This window comes from Babylonia areolata, chromosome 5, assembly GCF_041734735.1.
Source record: "Babylonia areolata isolate BAREFJ2019XMU chromosome 5, ASM4173473v1, whole genome shotgun sequence".
Classification (NCBI taxonomy): domain Eukaryota; kingdom Metazoa; phylum Mollusca; class Gastropoda; order Neogastropoda; family Buccinidae; genus Babylonia; species Babylonia areolata.
Genome location: NC_134880.1, coordinates 48,485,900 through 48,495,536, shown reverse-complemented (window position 1 = coordinate 48,495,536; position 9,637 = coordinate 48,485,900).

Genomic DNA, 9,637 nt, shown 5'->3' with positions numbered 1-9,637 from the left:
GCTTTACTGTGAAACAAAAATGTAACTCATCCTCCCTTGAAACACCGCCAATTGGAGGAGGGGAGAGTATCGAGGAGTCAGTTTGAAACCAGTTTTTAAAGCTGCATGCTGTGCGTTCGAGAGTTGTCGACCTTTATCTGGCGAGACTTACCCTGTGACACTGTGATACATTTTTCTGCTTGAAACACACTGTGAATTAAGAAACCAACAATATTTTCGGTGTTTTTCGTTTCTGATTGTCAGGTTTACTGTCATGAAGCTTTAAGTCTGTCTTTGGATTCTGAATTAAGTTTTTTTCTCATCCAACTTGCTGGAACATCCGCATTATTCCAAATCTATTTTCAGTAAATGTCTTTTTACCAGATACACCGAATTTTCCTTCCCTCTCTCGTGTTCACTTATTAACATCATGTGCGCCTGTTTACAGACTCTTGATTAAGGCAGCCTGATCGGTTTTAGTCAATATTTTATACATTTAACATGTTATATGATGTACAATAGGTACTGCTAGGCTCTCGAACACATATCCAAATCATGCCAGAAAACATTTAAGAAACGTTTCATGGTGAAAAGCATTATTTGGTTTTAAATATCTGCTATCAGAAAGTCCGCATATTTCAGACCGTAAGTCAGCTTTGGCTCGATTTGGGCATCAAAAAGTGTTCATATATCAGTCTGTTGTACCCAATTCACACAAATATCTAAGACTTTCATTCACCACCCATCTTCCCCTTTTCTGAGAGTTTCTGCCATTGTGCTTGTGGTTCTCGGCCTAGCTGTAAATGGCAGTCCAATTTTTTTTAAAAGTATTGCTCATTATAATTTCTTTATTAACACAGTGTCATCTTTTTATGTCTAGACAGGTGACCGGGTTTTCCCTGAGCACTATTACATAAGGGTTTGTTTGTCTTTTTCAATGTTAACTTTCAGGAATGGTTTATCTGACTTGCTTCAATGCAACCAACTGATTCTGAAGTCCTACGACCATGCTATATGGGAGAATAACATCGTCTGCAAATAATATGAGAAACAATTTGGCAACCTCTGGGATCAGTCATTTAGATGCCATGTCTTCCCCTTTTTGTTATCTCCCTTGCGAGCAAATTTCTTATTAAAAAAACAAATAAGAATAAATAAAATGAAATATTTAAAAATGTAATTTTAAAAAAAAAAACCACTGCAGGATCAATAAATAACCCTGCTTTTCTCCAATTGGGCAATTGAATACTTCTGAATGCATACACCCTGTCACGCTAAAACTGAATCACACACATCCCGAGAAGCCATATAATAGCGTTGCATCAAATCCGCCGCTTTTACGTAACACATTCCATAAGGTAAACGGTTCATAGAGTCGAAGGCGTTCCGAAAATCTGCAAAAGCACCAAACATTTTTTTTCTCAATAAATATGTTTGAACAAATGCATATAATGTGAAAATATGGTGTGTGGTGCTTTACCTGATCGAAATCCACCTTTGCTCTTCAGTAACATTTACTTCCTGTTCCGCCCATTCTGTCAGTCTATCTAAATGTGAATGTATTCCCTGACTTGGGAGGTTCCTTGGCAGAATCATCTAGGCGTTGGGCTTCTGATTCGGCGTTCTTATGTGACCAAGATTCGGCATAGTGTCGTATGTCTCTCCGTCACTCATCTTCGCTGCAGTCTTTCAAATACAGTCTGAAGACCCACCTTTTCCCCCTCCTGATTAATTCTCAACAGCTCATCCCTTTCCAGTATGAACTAAAATGACTGTTTGTGAGTGTGTGAGTGAGGTTTGATAGTTTCAGAATTTGTTGGTTGTCGTTTTGATTGTGTGCTATTTACGACTGTGCCCTATGACGTGTGTGTGTGTGTGTGTGTGTTGTGTGCGTGTGGGAGGGGGGGAGGTGAATAATTGTTAATGATGTTTGGTATCTTGTGTTCAATTTTTCCTGTTTGATGTTTACATGTGTTCTATTTGTAAACGCCCAGGGTATGTTTTCAAGATTAGGGGTAAATGCACAACATAATGATGATGATAATAACAATGATAATGATAATAATGATGATGATGATGATGGTGATGCTTTGGAATAGAAACCAACAGCAAAACTTTACTCCGATTATCTTCAATCCACCAAGGTGTCAGTGGGTACCCGACCAGTTGGGGAAAGTTTTTAAAAAAAAGAAGAAAAAAAAAGAAAACGGCGGAAGGAGAGGATTGTGCCCCGCCTTCCTGTGCCAACCCTGTGCACAGTGGATGGGAATTCACTGCCTTCCTGTGCCAGCCCTGTGCACAGTGGATAGGAATTCACTGCCTTCCTTTGCCGAGCTCTAGACACAGTGGACAGGAATTCGCTGCTTTCCTGTGCCGAGCCGCAGACACAGTAGATAAGAATTCACTGCCTTCCTGTGACAGCCCTAGACACTGTGGATAGGAATTCACTGTGTGTGTGTGTTTTGTTGTTTTTGTTTGTTTTTTGTTTTCTTGTTGTTTTTCCTATACTACCTGTCACTCCTTGCCTGCAAAATGGTTCTTCAAAGTCACCAGAATCCTCCACCACCATTCCTGCTACTGGTCAGAATTGTCACTGCCTTTAAACACATTAGAGGAAGTTGTCATACCACTGTTTGGGAAGTATTAAGAGCGAATGTCTTTCTATTTACAGATCTTATAGTTCACCAAAACAGACGGGACGGGAATCTGTGTGTGTGTGTGTGTGTGTGTCTGTGTCTGTGTCTGTGTGTCTGTGTGTGTGCGTGTGTGTGTGTGTGCCTGCGTGCGCGTGTGTGTGTGGGGTTTCGCTCGCACGCTTGCATTTGCTGCTGTCATGTTAGCGTGTGTGTCTACGTGCGTACCCGCTTCACTCGTACCCACTTTACTAGTACCCGACTAATTTCTACCGGCTCTCAGGAAAATCGCCCGTCATCAGAAAGACCGTCAGCCGAGACAGTGAGAAGAGGTGTCCGTGTCTTGATTGAATGGGGAGCGGTGACACCCGAGATAACCGCTGCTTTTTCCATAACACCCTGACCACTGTTATCTGCTTCAAGGCACCCCCCTCCCCCTCCCCACCACCCCTCTGGATACCCCACCCACCCCCTACTTTCTATTCCAGGACTTCCAGTCCACTCCCGTGGTCATAATTATCTTGTGGGGGGGTCGGGGGTGGGGGTGGGGTTGCTGTCTGGAGCTGGCGTTTAAAACCGGGAGGTTTTGTTTGGGTCCTTGACCAGAAGAGAGCGGAGTGTGTGTGGGACAAACAGAGGGACAAGGTATGTGCATTGTTGTATTGCATTGTGTTGCCTTGCATTGCGTTGTATTGTGCTGTGTTGTATTGTATTGTGCTGTGTTATTGTGTTAGTTTGTCGGTGGGTTTTTTTTGTTGTTGTTGTTGTTGTTTTTTCTTCTTTTTTTTCCTTTTTTTGTTTTTTTTGTTTGGGGTTGTTGTTGTTGTTTTTTTAATTCATTCATTCAGTTACTTGTCCATTAAATTGTTCACTTTATGCATCTTATTTTACTTCATTTCATTTCATTTCCCCCCTCAATGCCTGACTAAGCGAGTCGGGTTACGCTGGTGGTCAGGCATCTGCTTAGTAGAGGTGGTGTGGCGCGTATGGATTTGTCGGAACTCAGTGGGCCTTCTTGAGAAACTGAACTGAACTGGACTGTATTGTGTTGTGTTGTATTGTGTTGTGTTGTATTGTGTTGTGTTGTGTTGTGTTGTATTGTATTGTGTTGTATTGTGTTGTATTGCATTGTATTGTGCAGAATTGTATTGTGTTGGATTGTATTGTGTTCTATTGTATTGTATTTCATTGCATTGTATTGTATTATGTTGTATTGTATTGCATTGCATTGTATTGCATTGTATTGTACTGTATTTTATTGTATTGTACTGTACTGCACTGAACTGTATTGTATTGTATTGCATTGCACTGTATCGCATTGTATTGTATTGTGTTGTATTGCATTGCATTGTATTGCGTTGTATTGTATTATGTTGTGTTGTATAGTATTGTATTCTATTGTATTGTATTTCATTGCATTGTATTGTATTATGTTGTATTGTATTGCATTGCATTGTATTGCATTGTATTGTACTGTATTTTATTGTATTGTACTGTACTGCACTGAACTGTATTGTATTGTATTGCATTGAACTGTATCGCATTGTATTGTATTGTGTTGTATTGCATTACATTGTATTGTGTTGTATTGTATTATGTTGTGTTGTATTGTATTGCATTGTATTGTATTGCATTGCACTGCAGTGTATTGCATTGTACTGCATCGTATTGTTTTGTTTTGTATTGTATTGCGTTGTATTGTATTGTGTTGTGTTGTATTGTATTGCATTGCACTGTATTGCATTGTACTGCATCTTACTGTATTGTATTGTATTGCGTTGTGTTGTGTTGTGTTGCATTGTATTGCACTGTATTGCACTGTATTGCACTGCATTGTATTGCACTGTATTGCACTGTATTGTATTGCACTGTATTGTATTGTATTGCGTTGTGTTGTGTTGTGTTGCATTGTATTGCACTGCATTGTATTGCACTGCATTGTATTGCACTGCATTGTATTGCACTGCATTGTATTGCACTGTATTGTATTGTATTGTATTGGTAGAAGTAAGATCAAAGTGGAGGGGGCAGTGCAGCTCCCGGTGTCTGTGAGATCAGAACTCCAGGACACTTGCTGCCTAGTCAGGAGTATTACCACTAGGCCCCCGCTTCACATATGTGTGTGTGTGTGTGTGTGTTCGTACGTCTGTGTGAGTATGTGCTTGCGTGCGTGTGTGCGTGTGTGTGTATGTGCCTGCGTGTGTGTATGTGTGTGTGTGTGTGTGTGTATCCGCATGTGTGCGTGCGCATGTGTGTGTTAGTGGGTGCATGTGCGTGCGCGCGTGCGTGTGTGTGTGTATGTGTGTGTGCGTGTGTGTGTGCGCGCGCGCGCATGTCTGTATATGAATGCGTGCGTGCGCGCCTCTGTGTGTGTGTGTGCGTGTGTGTGTGTGTGTGTGTGTGTGTGTGTGTGTGTGTGTGTGTGCACGCGTCCACAGATGTTGAGTAAGCCATCAATCCAGCAAAAGCCCAAACGTTGCTGTGCACCCTCAACAACAGAACCGCGAGCAAATCACCACCACCTGTGTCATTCGACGGGATTCAGATCGAGAAAACCGAATGCCTACGCTACCTAGGAATACACTTCGACAGGATGCTGACCTTCAGAAAACATACGGAAAATACTGTTCTCAATGCAAAAAGGGCCTTTCAGTCTTAAAAGCAATGGCAACCAAAGGTATTGAACAACGCCACCTCTTCCTGCTATACCAATCACTCGTCCTCAGTGTGATCGACTACGGACTTGGGCTAACAGCACCATCTCAAAGCAACCTCCTAAAATTAGAAAGAGTTCAAAATGAAGCTATGAAGCTGATCCTTGGAACAACAAAAGACACGCCCACGGAAACCATGCGATACCTGCTTGACCTTCCTTCAATGCAGGCCAGAAACAAGTTTGAACAGGTCAAGACCTACTTCAAAGCATTAGAAAACCCTCAAACCCCACTGCATAACGCAGTCAAACAACCAAAAGGCAGCCGTCTAGGACGAGGAAGATCATGGATGGGGCAAGCAGAAGACACAATCCAGCTAGTATGCCGACTACAAGACCTGAAAGAAACAAAAGAATGGGAGAAAAAAAAACCCAAAACCTCAACCATCTATTCAACACAGCCATTTCACCCACTCCAGGAAGACATTGTCGGGAATGGCCAGAGGGCAAAACTGATGCGGAAGTGAAGCTACTCATAGAAGAAAACAGTACAGAAGAGGACATCATCATATACACAGATGGCTCAGTCACCAAAGACCAATCCGGTTGGGGATTCACTGCGAAACAAGATGGAAAAACAATTAGAGAAGAGAATGCTGCCTACAAAGTCACAACCTCCAGCCTAACGATGGAAGCTGAAGCTGTGACACATGCCCTCCAGTGGCTATCGTCTATCCATATGCCCGGAAACCAACATGCCATGATTCTAACCGACTCAATGAACCTCATACAGAAATTTGAAAATGGAATGGGAAGCCCAGAGTGGCATAAGACAATGCGCAACTTTCAGATTAAAAAACTTACATGGTCATACTGCACGGGACATGCAGGTTTTAAGGGAAATGAGCGAGCTGACAGACTTGCTGGTAACGCAACAACAACGAGCGGCCTACATCTAGGAAAATCGGAAATCCTCAGAAAAGTCAAAGAATATCAAAAAGAACAGGTACAAGGCCATCACACCATCGATCACCTCAAAGAAATAAAGGCAGAGAGAGGGAGCGGCTGTAAGGTAGAGCACGATGCTTTGCAAATCAAACAAATATCGGCATCATTTCCAAACCAACATTGCGCAAATTTCTTCAAAACGGAACAGAGTCTCTATGGGCTTTTCCAAATACAATAGACTGAGCAACACACTAGACGCCACGCTCTTGGCATCAGAGATCTTTTCTCATCCCTCTTGCGGCCAATCAGTGGCAGCCTCTGTGCGTGTGTGAATGTGTGTGTTTGTGTGTATGTGTGGGTCTGTGTGTTTGTATGCGTTTGTGCATGCGCGAGGGTGTAAGTGTACACAAGTGCTAGGAGAGTTGTGTGCACGTGCGTATGTGTGTGTGTGGGAGGGGGGGGGGGCGAGGGGGTAGAGGATGAGGTATGTGGGTGTATGCATGCCTACACTGTGGGAGCAACGGAATACTGGAACGTGCGGGTGTGCATATATATATATATATATATATATATATATATATATATATATATATATATATCTTTGCATATATGTGTGGGGGGTTTGGGGTGGGGGATATGGGCGTATGTGTGTGTGCTCGTGCAAGATAGTGTGCCTCTGTGTGTGTGTGTGTGTGTGTGTGTGTGTGTGTGTGTGTGTGTGCCGTGGAAGCTGCGATACGTAGCCTAGAAATGAGTGTGTGGAGGGAGGTAGAGGGGTGCAGGGTAAGGTGTGTGTGTGTGTGTTTGTGTGTGTGTGTGTGTGTGTGTGTGTTGGGGCTCATGTACGTTTATGTGTATTTGACTGTGCTTTCATATCTGTGAAACTGCATGTTTGGTGCATATCTGTTATGCATATGTGTGTGTATGTGTGAATGTGTGTCTGCTTTTTTCTTTTCTTTTTTTTATTTATTTGCTTATTTATCATCATTGTTGTCTTTTTTATTTATTTATTTATTTTATTTTCTTTCTTTTTTTTAATTATATTATCTCTTCTTTTTTTTTTCCTTCTTTTTTCTTTTTTTTATCAAGGCCTGACAAAGCGCGTTGGGTTACGCTGCTGGTCAGGCATCTGCTTGGCAGATGTGGTGTAGCGTATATGGATTTGCCCGAACGCAGTGACGCCTCCTTGAGCTACTGAAACTGAAACTGAGTAAGCAGGTGCGATAGCCAAGCACTATAGTGAGATACAGGAGAGCAGAGATAGCCGATTTAACTTTTTATTAACGTTTGTTTTGTTTGTTTGGGTTTTTTTGTTGTTGTTGTTTTTTAATCATTTTTCAAGAATTATGATTATAGGCATGGCCAGTTCTTCCTGTCTGTCCTTGCTGATCTACATCCATTACAAGGAGCGGAGACATTTTTGGAGAATAGGGGGGGGAAAAAAACAAACAGACATACATTTACAGGGAGAACGAGAACAATGAAAACAGTAGTGTTCCTTCGTTTATTTATAGTCTGTTCATCTAAGATGATGATATTAGACTGAAAATAAATTATATTATTGTTGTTATTATTTGGATTATTATCATTTCTATCATAATGATGATTGTTATTATTAATTAGAAATCGACATTTCTGTATATTATAATGAAAACGGAAGTGGTTGATGTGGAGGGGGGGGGGGCAGGGGGAGAGGACTAAGAAAGGAAGAGAGAGAAAGAGAGAGACACAGAGAGAGACAGAGAAAGAGACAGAGAGAGAGAGAACAGAATGTGGAAAAGATTGAGTATAAAATGAAAAATGGAGAGAGAGAGTATCAGAGACATGACAAGACAGAGGCTGTGAGAGAGACACACACAGAGACAGAGACAGACAGAAAGAGACAGAGAGGGGTGGTGGTTACATGGTGTTGTGATACAATTGATACCGCAAGTTCTGCTGAGAATTTAGTGATAAACCAGATGCAAATCCGACAGACAGTCTTCGCGAGACTCAACAGTGATTTCGTTCGTTTGTTTATTTATAGTCTGTTCATCTAAGATGATGAAATTAGACTGAAAATAAATGATATTATTATTGTTATCATTTGGATTATTATCATTTCTATCAGAATGATGATTGTTATTATTAATTAGAAATCGACATTTCTGTATATTATAATGAAAACGGAGGTGGTTGATGTGGAGGGGGCGGGGGGGGCCGGGGGGGGGGGGGGGGGGCAAGGGGGAGAGGACTAAGAAAGGAAGAGAACAAGAACAAGAACAAGAACAAGAACAAAACTTTAATCTCCAGGCCTCCGGCCCCTAGAAAGAGGTCAAAAGTACACAATATGGTGATCACTCAACCACAACAAAATGTAAAATACGTACTAACTTAACCTGTAGAACAAAAGTGCTTCTCGTGCATTGTAAATTAATTCTAACTTTCTTCATTGTTGTCACAGAATTCCTGTCGTATCTTCAGGGTATTAAATATATAAACGCATAGTTTACGAATACTGTAAACAGAACCATTCTTCATCAAGTGAACATACGACTGACCTTCAGAGTTCAGATGTTTTTGCCGCAGGTCATTGTAAAGGACACAATTGTTTATAAAATAATTCTGAATAATGCATGTAAAACACTCTTTTTGAATGTAAATACTGACAAGACTAAAGTGATGGTTTTTCGAAAAGGTGGCTTTTTGGGAAGATATGAAAAGTGGAATCTCGATGGAAATGCTCTGGAAGTAGTGAATGAATATAATTATCTAGGGTTTGTTTTTACAACAAAAATGAGTATAAACAAAGGAGTAGGGATTTTAGCAGCAAAAGACAAACATGCATGCATTGACTGTATAAAAAAGAAAGGAAGAGAGAGAAAGAGAGAGACAGAGAGAGAGACAGAGAAAGAGACAGAGAGAGAGAGAACAGAATGTGGAAAAGATTGAGTATAAAATGAAAAATGAAGAGAGAGAGTATCAGAGACATGACAAGACAGAGGCTGTGAGAGAGACACACACAGAGACAGAGACAGACAGAAAGAGACAGAGAGGGGTGGTGGTTACATGGTGTTGTGATACAATTGATACCGCAAGTTCTGCTGAGAATTTAGTGATAAACCAGATGCAAATCCGACTGACAGTCTTCGCGAGACTCAACAGTGATTTCGTTTCGTTTGTTTATTTATAGTCTGTTCATCTAAGATGATGAAATTAGACTGAAAATAAATGATATTATTATTGTTATCATTTGGATTATTATCATTTCTATCATAATGATGATTGTTATTATTAATTAGAAATCGACATTTCTGTATATTGGAATGAAAAGGGGGTGGTTGATGTGGAGGGGAGGGGGAGCAAGGGGGAGAGGACTAAGAAAGGAAGAGAGAGACAGAGAGAGAACAGAATGTGGAAAAAGATAGAGTATAAAATGTAAAAT